At 43.1% G+C, this 21381-nt stretch overlaps 1 protein-coding gene and 1 long non-coding RNA gene across 6 annotated transcripts in view; one reads left to right on the top strand and one right to left on the bottom strand.

Moving 5' to 3' along the window:
• The window catches only part of CYFIP2 (cytoplasmic FMR1 interacting protein 2), a 133429-nt gene that overhangs the window by 15695 nt on the left and 96353 nt on the right, over positions 1-21381 (bottom strand).
• On the top strand, positions 7831-21343 carry LOC106999011 (uncharacterized). The gene is made up of 4 exons (XR_013394968.1): positions 7831-7955; positions 16522-16697; positions 18717-18799; positions 20086-21343. It is a non-coding gene; the product is annotated as an uncharacterized LOC106999011 (long non-coding RNA).

Raw genomic sequence — 21381 nt, 5'->3', positions numbered from 1 at the left:
TTGGGAGTTTTCTTTGTTGGAATTTTTTTTTTATAAGTAGGAATGATATTTCTTTAATAGATACAGTACTATTCAGCTTATCAATTTTTCTTAAGTGAGTTTCGGCGGTTTGTGTCTCTTAAGGAATTAGCTCCTTTCATTTAAGTTTAATTTATGGGTATATTACATATTTGTCTTTAGAACATTTTTATTGTCCTTTTAATTTTTGTGGGTTCTGTAGTAATGTCCCTCTTTCATTCCTGGTCATTTGTGTCTTCTCTTTTTTTCTTGGCTAGAGGTTTATCATGAACACATGAAAAAGTCATGTGTTCATGATTTTTTTCTCCTCATAAAACCAGTTTTTAGTTTCAACGTTACTGGTTTCTTTTTTCTTTTTTTTTGTTTTGAGACAAGGTCTCATTCTGTTGCCCAGGCTGAAGTGCAGTGGCATGAACATGACTCACTGCAACCTCAGCCTCCCAGGACTCAGTTGATCCTTCTACCTCAGTCTCCCAAGTAGCTGGGACTATAGGTACACACCACCACACCCAGCTAAGTTTTGTATCCTTTGTAGAGATGTGGGTCTCACCATGTTGCCCAGGCTAGTCTTGAACTCCTGGGCTCAAACTGTCTGCCTGCCTTTGCCTCTCAAAAGTGCTGGGATTACAGGCATGAGCCACCGCACCCAGCCTCAATGTTACTGGTTTCTGTTCCTTACTAATTCATATCTTTTCTTCCGCCTGCATTAAGTTTAATTTGCTCTTATTTCTCTAGTTTCTTTTTTATTTTTTAAATAATTGAAATAAAGAATAGGTATGGGGAGTCTCACTGTGTTGCCTAGACTGGTCTCAAACTCCTGGGCTCAAGCAATCCTCCTGCCTTGACCTCCCAAAGTGCTGGGATTATAGGCACGTGCCACTGCACCTGGCCATTGCTCTAGTTTCTTAAAGTGGAGGCCTAGATTACTGATTTGATACCTTTATTCTTTGCTAATAGAACATTCAGGGTATTCTTCCATAACTCCAGCAATCAAGAGTTCATTTCTTCTGGAGGCAGCTCAATCCACTTTCGAACAACTCTAATGGTTAGAAAGTTTAGCTGGGTATTGAGCCAAGGCTGCTTCCCAATAGTTTCCACTCTAGATCCTTGTTCTGTTCTTTAGAGTATCACTGAATGTATTTTTCAAGCTAGTATCTTTAGCTCTTTTATCTCTATTCTTCCCCTCAGAATCAAGCACTTTGTAAGAGTTTTCTACATCTCTCTCCATTTCCTAGTCTTCAGGTCCTTCCTCAGCAAACAGAAATATCATGCCTAGTCATACCATGCCATGACAATGTCTCTCGCAGAGATTACCAAGGACTGCACTGTCACCAAGTTCAATGCATACCTTTCAGTCTTCATCCTATGTAATGTCTCTAAAGTATTAGGCACTGTCCTCCTCCGCTCCTATGACAAGGTGTGCCTTTGTTTCCACCATTTTGGCTTCTCCTTTTTAGCATCTTTGCAGATTTTATCTCTGATCATCCCTTAAATGTTGTTGTTGTTGTTGTTTTTTCTTATTCTATTGTCCCAGTTTATCTCATCTACTCCCATGACTTGAAACACCATTCACTGTCCACTATTAATCAAACCTGTGTTTTCATCCAGACTTTTCTCCAAAGCTCTGGACCTGGACAGCCAACTCCTTGCTGGATGTTCCCACTTGAATATTCCACAGCTCAATGTTTCTAAAGCTGACCACCTTCTCCTCCTTATCACCTGGTGTTCCTTGCTCACAGAATGGCACAATCAACTCATCTGCCCAGGCCTAAACCCTGGGGTGCATCTTCTCTCTTTCTCCTAGAAACACCAATTAGTCTTTGTCCTGCTGATTCTCATGTATGATTCTTTGCACGTTTCTCCACACCAACCACCACAACACTAAGAGCTCCATAAGGGTAGGGATGGCGTCTCTATTTCTGCCTCTCATCTCCAGTGCCCTGCATATATTAGTTTCTCAATAATTTATTAAATGTCTAAACATCTGTTGCTCTATAAATGTTTCTTACATGAGTAAATAAATTTGTCTGCATGACAGTCCTCCAAGTATGAGAATGCTACTATTACATCCATTCATTCATCCGACAAATATTTATTGAGCACCAGGCACTGTTGCAGGCTTTGCAGATATGATGCTGAACAAGTTAGACTAGATCTTTGCCCTCACAGAATTTATGTTCTAGTTGACAGAGACAGATAAAAACAAGTAAACAAATCAGAAAATTTCAGGGTAATATGCTAGACAGTGACAGGTTTGGGAAGGGACTACTACAAGGTAGTTAGAAAGGATCTTTTTGGCCGAGTGTGGTGGCTCATATGAGCCTGTAAGCACTTTGGGAGGCTGAGGTGGGATGAATGCCTGAGCTCAGGAGTTGGAGACCACCCTGGGGCCGACATGGTGAAACCCCGTCTCTACTAAAATACAAAAAATTAGCCGAGCTTGGTGGTGCATGCCTATAATCCCAGCTCCTTGGGAGGCTGAGGTAGAATTGCTTGAACCTGGGAGGTGGAAGTTGCAGTGAGCTGAGATTGCACCACTGCACTCCAGCCTGGGCCACAGAGCTAGACTCTCTCTCAAAAACAAAAACAAAACCTTTTTTTTTTTTTTTTTTTGAGAGATGTTTGAGTTGGTGACATTTGAATAGAGAATGGAATGAGTTGGTGACATTTGATTAGAGAATGGAATGAAGCAAGGGATCTAGCCATGTAAATATGAGGTAAGGGTGGTCCAGTACAAAGGCCGTGGGGCAGGGAACGAGTTAGGGTGTAGTGTTGAAGAGACTCACAGTACATACGGCAGGAGGTCCTAAAGGTAGGGAGAGACCAGATCAGGTGGGGCCTCGTAGGCATGGGGCTAAGTGTGAATTTTAAGTGTACCAAGGAGCTATTGAAGTTGTTCCAGAGGACTGGTATACATAGCCCCACTGCCAAGTTTTCTCATCTTTCGCTTTTCCAAACATTTCAGTTGTTCCTAGAAATGTCTTGTTACTGGAAGCTGGCCATTGCGTGAACTATCAACTTTCTGTTTTGTTAACATGTGTAAAGTGGTGTGGGCAGCCGCCTTAGGGGATAGAGGAAGGGGAAGAGAGCTCTGGTTCTCTGCAAGAGTAATGCTGCTGTTTTGTTCATTTTACATGATGAGCTTCTTCAGATTTCTTTTGGGGAGACAGTGTTCCACTTACCCCCTTCAACGCCCCTGCCACCTCAATGCAAACTGAAACTGCAGGACCAGAGGTTCTTTGGGGGTGCTTCCTGCTGGCAAACTTCTGTGTGTGCTTCGTAATGTCATTTATCAATGAAGGTGAGAAACAGAAGGATGTGATTTCTTAAGAGATGGAAAAGCATTTGCCTGGAAGGTCCCAGGATTTGAGCTATGTGGCTGTTTTCATGATGAGGTGGCTACACACTCTGCAACACCTTTTGTGGAAGGTGTTTGTTTGGCATTGAAGCTGAGATCATTGTGACTGATAAAAACATCCATTTTGGAGCACACAAAGGCCTGTGTAAGGGATACAAACAAGCTTCCATTGTGGGAGCCCAGGCAAAGGCTGACCTCCCTCTTGTCTGATCCTTATCTTAAAGGATCCACACTAGGCCATCCACTCTGCCTAGGAACCCATCAAGCCATGCCCTGCTGGAAAGGCTCCTTGCTGTGGCCTGTGAAGACCACCCAGCCTTGGTTCTCTCTCCACTCAGCTCCCTCCTTCCCACTCCACTCTGACTGTTTCAGCCATAGGAGCTGTTTGTTATTCAAACATGCTGTCTGTGTGCCCATCACAGAATCTTCACTGTCTCTGGAATGCTGTCTAATCCATCTCTTCTCCCTTACTCTCTTTGCTTAGCAAATTCCTGTTCTTTCAGATCGCAATTTAAGCATCGTTCCTTTTAGGAACACTTCCCTGACCCCAATGCCTCCCTGCTCATGTAGGTTCCTTTATTAAATGTCCTCAAAGAACTGAGTTCTCTTCCTTTCCAGCATCTTAACTCAATCTATATTACACATTCCCATACATGACTAGTTCATAAATGTCTACTCCCCCACCACTGAAATTTAACCTCCATGAAAGTAGAGACAATGTCTATCTTTGACCACATCTTATTCCCAATAGTAAGCACGGTACCTAATATATAATAAATGCTCAATAACTATGTAGAATTAAAGTTGAAAAGTCCCAGCATGTAAGGAAATTTAGCCTTAGAATACAATCTCTCTTATTTGGGGCCTATGTGTTTCTCCTTATTGTAATAACAAAGGGAGTATTATCTCTTCAATTTTACTGATTACTCTATGAACTATATGAAGTGGTTTTAAGAATTGTCCATGTAGTGGGATTTTCAGGTGTTTTTAACTTTCTTTCCCACTCTTTCCCTTTTTTTTTTCCTACTTGTATGCATTTACTAAGTTTTCTACATTGAACCCATATCACTTTAAAAAATTAACTTGAAAAAAAAGAACCCTGAAAGCAACTACTTTTTCCCAACTTGAAAGTAAAGAGCTTTTGGAGTCTTGTTGCTGGAATCAGAGGGGAAAGGAAATGAAATCCTAGCATGCCACTTGATCCAGCAAAGAAAAATATTTGCATAGGGGCCAGGCACGGTGGCTCATGTCTGTCATCCCAGCACTTTGGGAGGCCAAGGTGGGTGGATCACCTGAGGTCAGGAGTTTGAGACCAGCCCAGCCAACATGGTGAAATCCCGTCTGTACTAAAAATATAAAAATTAGCTGGGCATGGTGGCACATACCTGTAGTCCTAGCTACTTGGGAGACTGAGGCAGGAGAATTGCTTGAACCTAGGAGGTGGAGGTTGCAGTGAGCCGAGACTGAGCCACTGTATTCCAGCCTGGGTGACAAAGTGAGACTCCGTCTCAAAAAAACAAAAAAGAAAAAATATTTGTATAGGTTTAATGAAAATAGTTTTTGTTTTAGGCTACAATTAAGGACATGACAGATGCAGAACAAAATATAAGTATTATAAAAAATATAGTGGTGATGAAGTAAAAGTGAAGCTGACAAGAGGCAGGAAGTGGGAGTACCAGGGGTGGTAATTTCCTCAGTCTTTTGACTTTTCATGGAAAGGAGTCAAGATACTAAATCATGTTAGCAAAAGCAGCAATAGAGGTATAAGTATATTATCTATGATTACAAGGGAAAACAACAGAAGCAGTAATATAATCAAATGTTGAGAGGGAGAGAGATAAATGAGATAAAATCCCATCTTTCCAAGTAGGGAGTCAGTATTGTCTAAAGTTGCGAATTAAGAAATAGGCTACCCTCATGAGTGTTACGGAGGTGACTGGAAGAACTGGAAACAGAAGTGATGAGGACAGGCTGCCCAGGGAATTGGGAATACAGGTGGGCAGAAGTGCAGTAGAGACAAGTAGGATGTTTTTCTTTAAAAGCTCATCTGTAGTATTTGATTTGTTATAATGTGCAATTAAGACCTTAATGGAATTAAGTTATAGTGTGCAATTAACAACTTGAACAAAATGAAGAGGCTGGATTAAATGGTCTCCAAGTCTTTAGAACCAAGAGTCTGTAAAATACAACCACTTTTCTCTTTAGAGAAGGAGAAGCAATGAACATTACTGAGCACTAAGTAATGAGCTAGCTGCTTTATGTCAGTCGCCTGCTGTATGCTTCTGGACAGCCCTGTGAGATAGGGCTCACTGTCCCCATCCTGTGGAGTAAGGTGAACTTTCCTAACTAGGTCTCCACGCAGATGCTTAAATAAGCAGTAAGGCTGACATTTAGATCCAGGGCCACTCCACTTTGACACACATTGTTTCTCCATGGCAGCCAATGCAGCCAAAGTCTTAGGAAGCTTGACTTTCCCCCTTCATTATATATACATGTCATTAAATTGCAAAGTTACCAAAAATAGAAATAGAAAATCACTTAAAATCTTAACACCTAAGAAACTTGAGCCTCACTCATATCTGACAGGCTCATATCATTTGCTGACTTATTGGGTTTTTGGTTATAGCAACTAACATTCTTTAAACTTAAACTGTGGTATATACGCAGTTTGAAGAAGAACAAGAGTCTGAGCTACGTTCTTCTGTGCAAAGAAATAGGAAATTACTGATACCTTTATTCCCAACTTCCAGAGGTAGCCTTGACCCTGAATTGGTTTAAATAATTTCTTTGCAGACGGACTACTTTTTATAAATCTGCTGATGTTTCCAAGTCTATAATTAGACCACTCACGTCAATTTGTACCCACAAATTCCTTCTTCCCTGACCCTCTTATCCCTACCCAAAATTTTCTACCCAGTTTTATCCATCCCATAAATCCCCATTTAAGTTTCACCTTGTAGGAGTGTTCCAAGCCCCTCCAGCCCACAGTGCCTTTGCTTTTTAAAAACTTACCAGAGCTCTTATTCATTCAGGGCTTCCACTAAGTCACCTGCAGACTGGGCTGTCTAATCTAGCCCAGGCTCCTGAAATCTGAGCTTCTGATGGAGGACCAGGACATTGACCCACATCTCATGCAAACATTGAGAGAGAATCTTCTTGAGGGACCACCCGTGTGTAGGACCTGCACGTTCTCTATATTTTTCTTGTTGGCCTGATATGCGTGTGTATAATAGGATCTAGATACCCAACAAGGTGGTACCAAATCTGAAGACTTTCATTCTGACTTGAATAGAGCCTGAGCCAGAGATTAAGTAATTCTTCCATTTATATAGCAAACAATAAGCACAAGGCTTTCTGCAAGGTGCTGGAGTAGGTGAGGGAGACCAGATGCACAACGCTTACCAAGATGATGACAAAAGCAAGTAAATGGGCAATTCTAATAAGTGCTACAATTGGGGTGTGCCTGGGGTCTATGGGGACGCAAAGAGGAGCAAGCAATTCAGACCTTCGGGGAGGATGATAGGGAAGGATTTCTGAAGAAGGACGCTAACTTGGAACCAGGGGTGAGTGATGGACAGCTAAGGGGGAATAGTACCTGCAAAGGCCTCAAAGCAAGAGGCAGGGCTGAGAGCCAAGGTAGACTTAAGCTTTCAGTGCTGGAGGAAAGTGATATGAGACAGGAAGGAGGGGTGGGAAGGAGCGGGTTGGGAAGACTCTTCTAAGTCTCACTTAGATTTCTGGATATTATCCTGATGGTTTTCATCAGGGAAATGGCAGAGTTGCAGCTTCACCTTCTGGTTGCAAGGGAGAGAAAGGATTGGGGAGAGCAAAGTGGGTGTTGGAAGAGTCCAAGCTGGAGAAAGCAGGGCCAGGAGTAAGTGGCAAAGGAGACGGAAGGAAGTGAGCAGAGGCCACAGACCTGATGACTGGACATCAGGACAGCAGGAAAAGAACCCCTGCACAGGGCACCTGTATGATGATGGTGCCGTTCGTGGAGTCAGAGGACACAGTGAGGCTGCAGGCAGGAGGAAGCCAAGGTCAGATTCAGGCAAGGTAAATTTCTGATGTGTGTGGACATGGAAAAGAAGATGTCTAAAAGGCAACTGGATGTGAGGCCTGGGCCCTGAAGAGTCTGTGGGGTAGAGCTGAACTTGGAAGTCAGCATGGGATGGAGGCTGACCCCAGGGGAAAGGAACTGCGCCAGGTTTGCATGAGTGGGTGCTTCTCAGGGTGACCAAGACCCTTCCGGAGACTTGAGTTCCTCTGACTATATGAGACCCAAGAGAAAAAAAGCACAAAGTGCTCCTTGAGTTCAAGGGAAGACATAAATTCTGAACATTTCCATGTCTACTAGCATACAGCCTACACAGGGATAAAAAGACACCTTTCAAGTCAGGAATAGGGAAGATACCACTTCTCTGCATGTGCTGCTACCTCTTTATTCCTTTCTTTAGGTCACCAAATATCTACTGAGTGCTTGCTCTGTGATCTGGCGGACAACCCAGAGGCACAGAGATGAAGATGGCACGCTCCATGGAGCCAGGGAGGGGCCTGGATGCTGCGGGAAACCCTGTAACAGGTAGAGCTCTCTATAAAAATGAGATTTCAGTGAAGTTTACCAGCTCGTGGAGAAGAGATCCAAGGATCCAAGGACACCTATGACGGAGAAATAAAACAGAATCAACTGGGTTCAATAGGAGAAGCTGCTGACAAAGGGCTTTGGAGACTGAGAAAAGAGAGAAACACCATCAAGTTCCTCGCAGAGAAAGGCATTTGATAAAATGTGTGTTGATGAAAAGGACCAGCGGTTTGGGGAGGATGAGGAAATGATGGCTGTGAGACGGGCCTGAGAGGAGGGGCAGGGTTTTGAACTGTGAGGAAAGGTGCCATCCCATTCAGAAGGAGGAAGAAATCAGGGATAAAATGAGGTGGCTGATATGAAAGGAGTGGGGCATCCTTGGCTTGGGCTTGTGAGGAGTGTGGGCCACAGTGCTATGGGCGGTCAGTGAGCCAGGCTTTCAGTTCTTACGGGGCTTAGAGAAAAGGCTGATTCAAGTCTCCTTGCTCATGGCACGAGGAGGAAGGGGGGCTCTTGGTAACTGAGGACCTGCTTCTTAAGCATTGGAGACTTTGCATTCATTACCTCATTTAACACTAAGAACTCTGTGAGGTAGCTCCTTAGTCCCAGCACTTTTCAGGTGAGGAAACTAAGGCTTAGAGAAGGAGTGTCCCATCTTTTGGCTTCCCTGGGCCATACTGGAAGAAGAACTGTCTTGGGCCACACATAAAAATAAAATACACTAATGACAGCTGATGAGCTTAAAAAAAAAAAAAAAATCTCATAACGTTTTCAGAAAATTTATGAGTTTGGGTCAGGCTGCATTCAAAGTCGTCTTGGGCCGTGGGTTGGACAAGCTAGGCTTAGAGAATATAACAGAGTCTCATAGCTATCCAGTATAGAGGCAAGACTTCTGAATTCAAAGATATATGGTTTCCAGTGGAGACCATGGAAATCAACCGGAAATCAGGCTGAGAGAGCCTCATGCAACTCACCCTGCCCTTCCCCTTGGTCTCATTCCATGTAAGAGTCTCCAGACTTAATGACACCAGCTCTTTGATAGGCACGGTGTCTTCCTTTGGACACAGGCAGAGCATAAGTAAACAGAATAATACTTCTTATTAAATGAAGAAATGGGTGATAAACCAGAGCTATGGCCTCTCAGGATTGTCTTGCTGCCAAAGGCCTGCTCTCATCTCCAAGTAGCCATCCGGCCTACCAGGCAATCACCTTCTTTAATATCAACCTCACTGTGTTCTACTTGCTGAGTCTTATAGTCAGGGCCTATAGATGGGACAAAGGCATGAGGATTCCTGGGTGCCTTTAACAAGTCTCAAGTTGGGAATGCTGATTTTAAAACTCCAAGTGGTCACTTAGAATGTTCTGGGTAGTAAATGTCCCCAGCATGAGTTTCCGTTACTCATCATTAGGCAGCAGACTCTGTCCCCTAGAATGAGTCTCCTTCAGAACCATAATGGTGCTGGGAGGGAGAGGCTGGGCTTGCAATGCAGTCGATGCATCAGCAAAGACCCCAGGAACTAACTATGTTTTTTACAAGTGACTGGAATGTGCAATCAGCAAATTCACAGACTGGAAATAAAAATGAATTCGCAATTTAATTGGAACAGAGACCCACAGTCCTCCTTTCCCCATGCTGCCTTGAAAAAGGAACAGCTGACTGGTGAGCCCTATCCAGTTAGTGTCCTGGGCTTTGCTGCATTGCCTTGCTGTACAGGACTGTGCATCTGACCAGGTGGAAGTGGGCATTTCGGGAGGAAAGCCGCTGCCCAGATACCAAAGCAGGACAAATGCCAGCACCTGGAATGCTGGAACAACGGGCAGTTTCCAGGGGTCTTAGATCAATGATACCATCTTGTCAGGGTTTGTGCTTATTTTGGGGGGATGGGGGAAGTTTATTACCCAAGGCTGCTGGGTATCGTTTATGTAGCGAGTATAGTATCCAAGGGCATCACATCCTAGGGAATGCCAAGCACACTGCAGACATCAGAGATTGTTTATAATCACTTTCTAGCAGATGTTATTCTTTAAAAATATATTTAAAAAGAAAGAGGTGAAATGTCTTGAGGAAGGATACCTTTTTATGATTTCCTGAAGGCAACATGTGTCCCAGTAATGGCCCTGGGGTCACCTCATACATCAACCACTATTGAGAGGCAGCAGTGGCTTTTGGAGAGGATTCTGACACCAATTCAGTGCAGCAGGATCGATCGACAGCCATGGCAAACTCGAAGGGGGCAGTGGCATTCAAACTACAAACCTGCTGTTCTTGATTTCCAGTGACTATCATCATTAATAATCTAGTTACCTTACATGTGGGATTTGACTTGAAATTTGTCATTTTCTTCTGGGAGTGCACCAAATACTTAATTTAGCTCCTAGGCAAAGACTGTCCTCTGGAAAATTACTAACTTTAGATATATTTTAATGATTGCCACTCTAGCCTCTTTTTATTGGCTATCTTTATGTTCACTTTCAAAAAATTAGAAAATGCAGATAAATTTTTTAAAGGAGGAAAAAACGTATAACTCCACCACCCAGGAGTCGTCACTGCTAATCGCCTTTTCCAGAGTTTGAACTGCCAAGTTCTTCTCTGCACATACCTTTTCAGCATACATTTTAAAATAAGAACAGAATATACCTACTCTTCTGTACTCTATTTTTATCATTTAGTATATACTATTAGCATCTTCCCATGTGCAGTACAAAGCTTCTATCTGGATTTTTTTGGGCCTATTTTTAGTTATCCTACATCCTTTTTAAAATGAGCATCCTACTCCTCAAAATTACTTGATAAATGAATATTCACTAAAGTATCAGCTCTCAGAAGCCCCATTTTAGTGGGGCCTTCTAAAGATCAGGGTAGGCCTGGTGGCTCAAGCCTGTAATCTCAGCACTTTGGGATGCCGAGGCAGGTGGATCATAAGGTCAGGTGTTCAAGACCAGCCTGACCAACGTGGTGAAGCCCTGTCTTTACTAAATAAATACAAAAATTAGCTGGGTGTGATGGCGCTCACCTGTAATCCCAGCTACTCAAGAGGCTGAGGCAGGAGAATCACTTGAACCCGGGAGGCGGAGGCTACAGTGAGCCAAGATTGTGCCACTGCACCCAGCCCAGGCGACAGAGTGAGACTCCATCTCAAAATAAAGAAAAAAAGAAAGATCGATCAGATAACATTCCAAACCCCTGGAGCGAGTCTCTAATAGCATTTCAGACACTGTGATAGAAAGTGGAGGTGCTCTTTCTTGGGGGCTGAGGGGGTGTTCTTGGTGCTCTTGAATTACAAGGCCAAGGTGGTAAAAGTCAACAAGCCTTAAGGTAGAAGCCAAGGACAATGGGATTCAGTCTTGCCCTGATGCAGACCTGCAGTGAACCTCAGTTTCTTTCTCTGTAACTTGACCCCCAAAGTATGCCATGTGGTTGGGTTGTGCAGCCAGGCAGACTGGTAATAATAGATAAGCTGGTGGAATAGGCATGGCTGAAATCTTCTGAGCCTTGCTGGTCAAAGTTGGGAGTTTGAATTTTAAGAATAACAAGAATCCATCTGTCAGTTTTAAGCTGGAGAGTAACAATCTGATTTATCATTGTATGAAGACCCCTTTGCTGTTAATGCTAAGGCATGCCCCTCTCTCGGCTCGAGCATGGAAAGGCGGTGACCCTCAGTAGAGCTGGGTTTGAGACATTTCTCTTAAACAGCGCATAGGGAGAAGGCATTCTTGTGTGTTAGTATTCCTGAAGCAGATGGCAAGCCTTCCCCCCACGGCCAATGGGAGGAGGGTGGCTGCCAGAGGTGTTCTCTTAGGGCCACTCACTGGCCTCTCATTTGGACTGGCCAGCTTCCCTGGGTTCATTTGCCTTTCTTGGATCTTAAACTGGTATTTCCTGATGGTGAATCAAATAGGTGGTCAGCCTGTGAGTCACGGCTGACTTCGGTGCTAGCAAATGCCTCTATAAATTTTTTAAATGAGGCCAGATGTAGCTCCGGGATATATGTTACCAAGAATAAATCTTACCAACTAGCGGAGTAGCTGGAAAAGACAAAAACCCTCATGACTTTCTTCTTCATACATCATGACCTTGTCTGCTTTAACCCCTTTCCTTCTTAACTTTTTGATCCCTGATGAGGTTTTATGTCTCCCACTTCAACTTCACATTAGGAAAAATTCTAAACATATAAAATATTTGAAGGAATAATATCCTTATACCCTTGACGTACAGTCACAATGAACATTTTGTCATATTTGCTTTATTTTAGAGTCATTTGAGAGTAAATGGAAGACACTGAGTCACTTCAGCCTTAAACACCTAAGCATGCAACTCCCAAAAACAAGGACACCCTCCTGTGTAACCTCAGAATCGTGATCCCCTAAATTTAAAATTTTCCTAATATCATATACAATGTAGTCAAGACTAAAATATCCTCAATTGTTCTTAAAATATTTCTTTTACAGCTTTTTTTTGGAACCAGGATCTAACCACGATGAGTTTTCCAAAGTGTGAATAATATGCAATTGCTCTACAAAAACAACGAACTTCAATGATCCCTCCTTGGAGAACTGCCAGGAGCTTGTGCTTCTGCAGAAGTTTCTCTCTGGGAGGAGTTAGTAAGTGAAAGTTAGGATTCAGTAACTTTGCATGTACCAAGTGCCATGCGAATGCTTGTTATTCCCACTATATGATAACTACAAGAGAAATAATCAGTAGGTGATTAAGAACCACGGTCTATCGACTGTAAAATTGCTGTGCTGACAGTAAAAGCAAAAAAGGTTTTTAGAGTCAGGATGCAAAAAAATATTTTACTGTAAGGAAGTCACATCAGAATTCAAGGGATTCATGTTTTATTTTTGCATTGCTTTCTGTCTTAATTTTCTTTTTGTATTATACTTAATTTACAACTCATGAACATCAGTTTTAAAACTGAGGGATTCCATCAAATATCAAAAACCTTAAGTGTTCCCAACTCACTTAGTCTATGAGGCTAACTGGAGACTTGATTTCTCTTGGCTACAGGCTACCATAAAGATTCCGTGTACATATTTAAAAAAGATTCAATACGATCCTAAGAATGTCAGATTTATGCAGAATGGCATTAGACTCTACCTTTAGGGTTCTGTTCACAGTTGAGTGAAAAACTACCATTTTTAGCTGATTTCCTAAAAACAATAATCAAACCAGTATTTTCTTAACCTTTAACTCTGATTTTTGAGGCAACAAAAAGACAAATAACAGTAATGCATTATGTTTTTGTGTGGAGAAAGGAGCTGGAAATGGGAGGTCCAGGCAACCCCACAGGGATCACTGCTTGGATTTTCTAGCAGGAGGGGGATGGGGAGCTGGGCCTAACCAGAGAGCTTAGTGTTCTAAACATTCCCTTATATGGAGGCACATAATGCGTTTCCCGCATACTGATGTTAAGCCTCAAGGATACACAGCCTGTGAGGCAGGCAAGAAATTAGGCTTCTCATTTCCACCATGACCCTCTCCCTTGCACAGAATGTACAAGTCGCAGCTTCCAGCCCTCATCTGGGACTCCAGGTGCGGTGGAAGCCTCAACCGAGAGACGGTGCCTCTGCTCCTATCCCACTGGTTCCTCACTTTCAGCAGCTCTTCGTAGCCCTCGCTAAATCTATCAGTAATTTAATCTTACCTGATTGTATGTGATCTTCTCCTGTCAATCTATGCCTTGCTTGAATAGTGCTGTATATTACTATGTTTCATCTCCAACCCCTTCCCCTGTCCCCTGAATTGTCAAGGGGATAATAGACTTATTATTCTGGATCAGAATAATATCTGGTCAACTGGGAAAGATCTATAGCCAAGAAACTGTGGTCTAGAAAGTGGGCTTTCCCTTCCCTCAAGTGTATGCCAATGTCTTCCAAGGTTAGCATTTCCTAAAGTGGAAATTGGGCACACAAGGAAATGTGATTTAATCATAATGAGCCACACAGTGAGCAAGTTCTTTCCTTTTTTAGTTTCCTGTCAATCTTTCTGACAACCTTAATGAGACAGTTTCCATTTGAAACCAGCACAGGTTAGCACCTAATATTTACTAATCTTGTTTTTATCAAAGAGGGAGTAGCGCTTGTGTTCAGAGATCTGGGCAGGCAGCAGCTGGAATTATATGACTTTGCTGTATTTTGGTTGAATGTATTATTCTGGTTGCTTTCTAATGATGGCAAGAGATGATTTTTTCTTTTAAATGCAAGTGATGGTTTCCTTTTAAAATTAAGTTTCATTAAAAGGATTACGTAAATAACAGAACCAGTGATCTGCAGATGTGGCAAGAACTATGACAACTAAGCATCCATGTCAAAAGTCTGGCAGCTCTAGTCCAAGAAGATGCTTCTAGATCAGAGATCCTCTACTCTGGCTGCACATCAGAGTCAAGTGTGGAGCTCTGAAAGTATCTGGGTCTGGCCAGGCGTGGTGGCTTGAACCCCACCACTGGAGGGTTTGGAGGGCTAACCCTCTATGCTGAAAACCAGCGGGTGGGTAGTGAACAGTGCCATCAGGGATGGGATATGCCCTGGAGTCTCACACTCTGCCTGGCCCATGGGGGCTCTTGGTCTTGTCTGTGGAACCAGTGACTCTTACCTCTCAGACCATTTTTTCCCAAGTCCTGATATGTTCACACTAACAGGTTTGTTTTTCAGATAAAGCCATGTCTGAAAAGATGTAAATATACTTACAAATCATAAAGTCACACAAAGGAAGGGTATTATTGGGAGTCAAAGTGCCTCCATTCCACAAAGCGTGGATCATTTTCAACCAAAAACATAATCAGTGTCTGGGCTAAGAAACACTGATACAGAAAGGCCAGAGGCATTACTTGTGGGTGCCTGGGCAAAGGGACAGGATACGCTTCTTGGGCAGCTGGAGGAGCCTTTTCTCAGAGTGACGGGCAAAATCATCCTGGATCAAGCACAGGTGGGCGTACGGAGTGACGGTCTGAGGGGGTGGTTGAGATGGGGCTTTTACTTTTTTACTTTCCATGCATTTGAATTGTATACATTTGCTACATATGAGTCTTTCCTTTTAAGGAAAAAAGTAATATTTAATGCAATAAATCTAAACAATAAAGTCTAAAAAGTGAGAGATACTTCTCCCACACCCCTGTCACCCACCACACCTCATAGAGGTAGTCACTCTTCTCACCTTGGTGGGTACTGCTTTTATAACTACTAATTTTATAAGGGAAAATCTGCTAGAACACAAAAACATCTGGAAGAATATCCTTTAGAATGTGAACAGAGGTCGGCCGGGTGTGGTGGCTCACACCTGTACTCCCAGCACTTCGGGAGGCTGAGGTGGGCAGATCACTTGAGGTCAGGAGTTCAAGACCAGCCTGGCCAACACCTCATCTCTTCTACTAAAAATGCAAAAATTAGCTGGGCGTGGTGGCGGTGCCTGTAACCCCAGTTACTCAGGAGGCTGAGGCAGGAGGCTGAGGCAGGAGAATTGCTTGAACCCTGGGAGGCAGAGGTTGCAGTGAGCCGAGATCACGCTATTGCACTCCAGCCTGGGCAACAGAGTGAGACTCCATCTCAAAAAAAAAAAAAAGTGAACAGAGGTCATCTTAGTGTGACAAAGTGGTTTTTGTTTTCTTTCTGCTTCTCTGAGTTTTCAATCAATGAATTTATTTCAACTGTGTAATAAAAACAATTAGAGGAAAGACATTAAAAGGTAGAAGTGGGAGACAGAAGGTCAGATGTGGGCATGAAACTACTGAAAAGAACAAAAACAATTGGCAAAGCTCAGCTGGGATTCTCTCTGTACTGTAATACACCTTAAGGTTAGCACCTTAAGGATCTCTGGACTCCAAGGGGCATCTGGTTTTCATCCAGACTCCTGCACTAGCTGTAAGGCTGGGAAAATCAGCTCCCTCTTGGGGCCTCGGTTTTCCTATCTAGAAAATGTGAGGTTGCACTAGATGAGTGGTTTTCAACAGGGGGAGGTTTTGCCCTCCTAAGGACTATCAGGCAATATCTGGAGACATTGTTGGTTGCCACAATGAAGGGTACGACTGGAATATAGTGCAAAAATGCTGTTTGACATCCTATAAAGCCTAGGGAAACCCCCTAAAAGATTATCTGGCTCCAAATGTCAGTGGTGCTGAGGTTGAGAAACTGACCCTGGATGGTCTCTGGGGGCTTTTCCAGATCTGATAGGCATTTGGATCTGTGAGTTTGGGTCTAGACTCGCCTCATCTCTGATGAGGGCAGTAATGCTCTCAAAGGACTGACTGGAGTGTTTCTGTGGTCCACTCTAACAAAATAAGGAGAGAAGAAGTAACAGAGATGAAGGCAGAGGCAAGAGGCCTTGCAGTAAAAGGCAGACTAAAAGGCTCTGTCCCTCCCAGGGACTCGGGCCCGCCCTCCCTCACACTTACAAACAGGTCCCTCTCCTGGTGTATGCTGGCATAACAAACAATGGCCCGAAGTCTAGAAAACCACACAAAATTTGAACAAAAACTTAGTGACTGCGACTTCCCTAATGACCACTTTCTGATTTCCCAGGGAAGAATTTCCTTTAAAAACCTGATACAAATCAGTATTTTTTATGTTTCAGATTAGATCCAACAAATATTAAGAGGCTGCGATGACCAGACCATTTATGGACACGAGATAAAAGACATAGCACTACCACTACAGACTGCAAGAGGAAGGTCTTTTCAAGAAGTAGCGCCAGAACAATCTGGAAATAAAAGATTTATACCTCCCATTAAACACAAGCATCAATTCTAGGTGAATAATATGGACTTAAAGGTCTGTTTAGCCTTGAAGGACTAACCTCTAAAACTTTCAGAGGATAGCCTATCTTGATGCGTGAGAGTAGGAAAGGTTTTCTAAACAAGTCACAAGAGTATCAACTGTAAGGGAAAAAAATAACTACCTTAAGCCTGAAGAACTTCTGTTCACCAAGACACAAGCCAGAGTAATATATCTGCAATACATGTATCCATAATATATAATGGCCACAAATCCATAAGAAAGATGACTTAAAAAGGCAAGAATGTTGACCAGCACTTCACAAAAGATGGTGTCCAAATGGTTAGTAGCATGTGGAAGGAGAATCAGCATTATTAGAGAAATCAAAATCATAATGAAAGATGACACCCCCCACCAGAATGGCTATGATAAAGAGGGACAAATTGTTTATGAGGCTGCAGAGAAGTTATAACTCTCATATACTGCTGCATGGGAGTATAAATTGGTACAATTTGCAAAACTGCTTTGAAGCTAACCTAATAGGTATTTCCCTAATAAAAACAGGAGCATACATACAGCAAAACACTTGTACAAGAATATTCATGACATCATTATTCATAATAGTACCAAACTATAAACAACCCAAATGTCCACCCACAGTAAAATGGATGATTCAGTTAGTCTGTTCATGCAATGAGAATACTAGAGTAATTGATTCAGTAATAAAAAATGGATGATCTACAACATGGATGAATCTCAAATGTAATCTTGAACGACAGAGGTCAGAAAGGAAAGGGAAAACATACTAGATAACTCTATATGAAATTCAAGGACAAGCAACATTATCTCCGGAAATAGAACTCAGAACCATGATTCTTTGCGGAACCCTGAAGAGGGCATGAAAGAACCATCTATGATACTGTAAATGTTCTGCGTCTAGACCTGGGCTACATGGACATGTGCCTTCATCAACCTGTACACTTAAGATTTATGCATTTGACTGTAATATCTTAATTGAAACCACCAGAATACCCTATAAAAACCCAAAACCAGAAAAATAATGTCACAGGTACCTGGGTTTCTGTACTAATATTGCACCCTGAATTTTGAGAAATATTTATAAGCACCTAACTTAATGAGGAAAATACCTTTGTCCAAGTCATCAACTATTCAATTTATATCCCTCTACCTATCAATGATATATTAATCTGTTTTTTTTTTTAAAAAAAAGGCAAACGACAGAATGAGAAGGTATTATGGAACCTATAATCAGAAAGACCTCTGAAAATCTATTAGAAAAAGACAAAATATGGAAAAGTAAAGGGGGCAAGAGATTTCTTACTTGTTCCTTTGCACTTTCTGGTATTTCCCAGTTTTTCTAAAACTAGCATATACTAACTGTTTTAAAATGATAGGTCAATAATAATACATGAATATGCTTTCCTTGTAAGACATTAAGACATTCTAGATAAGGCTAAAAAGTCCCTGTTGACCTCTAATCCTGGATTCCTCCCTAATACCTAGAGAAAATGATTGTTAACTACTCGGTATGCTTTTTTGCTAGATCTTTTTCAATGCAGTGTTATTTGTGGGGTTTATTTTTTGTTTACATCTATGGCATCATATGTGTCTTAAAACTTTTTTTAAGCTCAATATTGTATCTTTCACTATTTTTTATCTTGGTATGTGCAAAGCTACTTTATCAGCTTATTCTTTTTACCTGCTTCACAGTTTTCCATGAGAATGGATATTCCACAGTTTGTACAGCCTTTCTTCTACGATGGCCATTAGGCATCTTTCTTTTCTTTTTTTTTTTTTTTTTTTTTTTGGCAATTAGTAGTCCTCTTTCATTGAGAACAATTGGTATGTCATTTAAATATTTAATTCTAGCTTCCTAAACTAAAAAAAACCTCCAGAAAGTTCACGCTTCATTCTAGTCTCAGAAAGCACTATCTAGGCTTGGCGATCTCCCCGGCTGTCTAAGTAGAAAGGGGAGTGTGGACTTCAGTGAGCCTAATCCCTGCTCTGTGTTCCCCACCCTTCCCTGACCCCTAGCCCCCAAGGACTGGGATCATCAATACCGGAAACCTGTGCTTTAGTTCTTCCATCTCTGCTGCTGCTATGCTGTGTGACTTCAGGTGAGTTCCTCCTCTCTCTGGTTCTCTGTTTTCTCACTTATGAATAGAAGGAGTTGAAACATTCATGCTGTAGGGGGTCTGTCTCAGCTCTGAAGGTCATTGATACTGAGTGTCCTGTTGTCCTCAGTGATACACGTGAGTGACCACCCAGACGGTGCCTGAGGAAGTTGTCCTTTCCTTGCAACCCCCATCAATAGTCTGCCTCCTGGAGTCTGAATAGGGGAAGCTGAATTGGCGGTCTCTGAATCACAGTTCCTCATGAAGAGAGGTGCTTAACAGGAGACACTCGGGGAATGAGGCTTCAGGGACCCCCCCACCCTGACCTCCACTGTTCCTGGTGCCCCTGAGGCCTTCAGAAGTTGTCCCTATGTATCCCTGTGACTTCTGAAGGCTACATTGCTATAGCAACCTGGGTCTGCTGATCTGTGTAAAAAACCTATCAATTAGTTGTCTGGAAAGTCCATTTAAGGGGTAACAAGCAATTACTCCTTATAGAGGAAGAACAAACAGTCCCCATTTCAGAGCCTCTCAGGGTGAGTTTGAGAGCGGCAGGTCCAAGTCACTCATTTTAGGGATGGGGGATGAAATGAACTGGTTCATCCCAAGTCACAAAGACAATTAGAGGCAAGGCATCCTTTCTGGCTCTGATTCGGAAGCTCCATTATCTCTCTACCTTTGTTCCAGGCTCTTCCTTTCCCCTCCCGTCTATTCTCCAAGCACCTACTGCCTCCAAGATGGGCTCTAGATTGTAAGAGACTTGTCGTTCACTCTCCCAATAGCTCCCAGGCCTTTGAAAACAGCCAAGCAGACCCCCTCACCTGCTGCTCACATGGCATCCTGCAGTGGCCCATGAGGCCCCAGTGACCTGCTGCCTGGCTGCCTCCCTCCACGTCTCTTACCTCTGTCCTCTTGGCACCAGCTCACTATGAGGTCCTCCCTGTCCCTTAAAGACCAAGCTCTATCCTCTTCAAAAACAGCACATCCCTCTCTGACACAGCCACTCTCCCTTTATCCTGTAATCCTGTGTATTCCTTCACAGCTCCCCTCCCCATCTGCAACCACAATCTGATTATTATGACTTTGCTTGTTTCCCTCTCTGGAATAAAAATGGCAAAACTCTGTCTCTTATTCATGGCCATTTATCCATAACCTAGAACTGCTCCTGGCAATGAAGAGGCTCGCCACGCCTCTTGCTGAATGAGTGGATGGAGGCTGAAAGAGATTCCCACTAGGTCCTGAGAATGATGCACCCCAGAGTAACATCCTTCCGTTTCTTTCTGCTCCAGGCTGTCTCTGCTACCCTGACACCTGTAGGACTGGGCCCACTGGGAGCACCTTGGGGAGGAAGGAGGAGAGCACAGCCTCTGAGTCAGCCGTGAGGCAGAGCAAATCCAAGTGGTCATGCAGGAAGAAGAGTGTGCCAGTTCTGCGGGGTCCTAAGAGGGAGATGTATGGGGGGGGTGTGCTTTGTTCAATATGACAACACTACCGATGTACCGATGGTTTAGTTCTTACTGCATGAGCTTTACATGTGGTGTATCTTTCCAGCCTTGAAACTATCCTGCAAGGTAAAACAACTGTCCCCCATCATAAAAAATGAAGATGACAGTGCATGTTCTCCCTCGGCCTGGGACAGCTTCACCAGGCAAATTCCTGCTCATTCTCCACGCCACCTCCCCGGAGAAGTCCTTCCTCAGCCCCAAGAACGCATTGAGTTCTCTGCTTTCTGTTCCCACGGGACCCTGCACTCACCCCTCCTAGCTCTTGCTGTAACCACAGACACACGATTTCAGCGTAAATATGGACAGGACAGGAGGCAGGGCTGGACACTGCTACATGCCCCAGCACAGTGCCTGTCCTGAGGTATCCAAGGAATAATTTCTAATGAGTGAGATGGAGCAGGGAACCCCCTAGGGGCCTGCAGCACCACCTCACCTAAGCATGGAAATAAAATCTTGAGTTTCTTCAAGGGAAATTCCAGGCACCTAGCTAGCCCTGAGAAGTAAATAAGCAAGCTGATAAGCAAGAAGGTAATAGTAACTTAAAGATAACATCTTCACATACGAGCCGGAGTTGTTTTTCAGAAACCTGGACCCACACCAAACAGATGTGCTGGCATGCAGACCTCAGATAAGAGGGAACTGCAGGCCGAACTCTGACCGCAGTTCTTTGTTCTAAACTTATTCCTGGGAGGCCTGGAAGAAATCATACCCACAAGCCAGAGCTAACATTCTTTTCTGCTGACCCTAAATTTTAAAGCTTCTCTTCCTTACCCAATTGCAAATCAGAAACTCTCTGAATCTACCTATGACTGTAAGCCCCCACCTACTTCAAGATAGCCTGCCCCATTGGGCTAAACCAATGTGTAACTTCCCTACAATGACTTTTAACTTTGCCTGAAACTTCTGCTTTCCTGAAACTTACCCCTGCCTCTAAAAACCCTTGTTTGCAAGTCATTGGAGAGGTGAGGTCTTAGGTGAAAACTGCTCAGTTCTCCTTGCATGGGACTCTAAAAATAAACGCCCTCCTTTCTCCTGCAGTAAACCTCGGTGTGGATGTTTGTCCCCTACTGTGCCAGGCAA

Source organism: Macaca mulatta, chromosome 6 (genome assembly GCF_049350105.2).
Source record: "Macaca mulatta isolate MMU2019108-1 chromosome 6, T2T-MMU8v2.0, whole genome shotgun sequence".
NCBI classification, from domain to species: Eukaryota; Metazoa; Chordata; class Mammalia; order Primates; family Cercopithecidae; genus Macaca; species Macaca mulatta.
The sequence above is the reverse complement of the archived record's forward strand: the minus strand, read 5'-3'. Positions and strand labels throughout refer to the sequence as shown.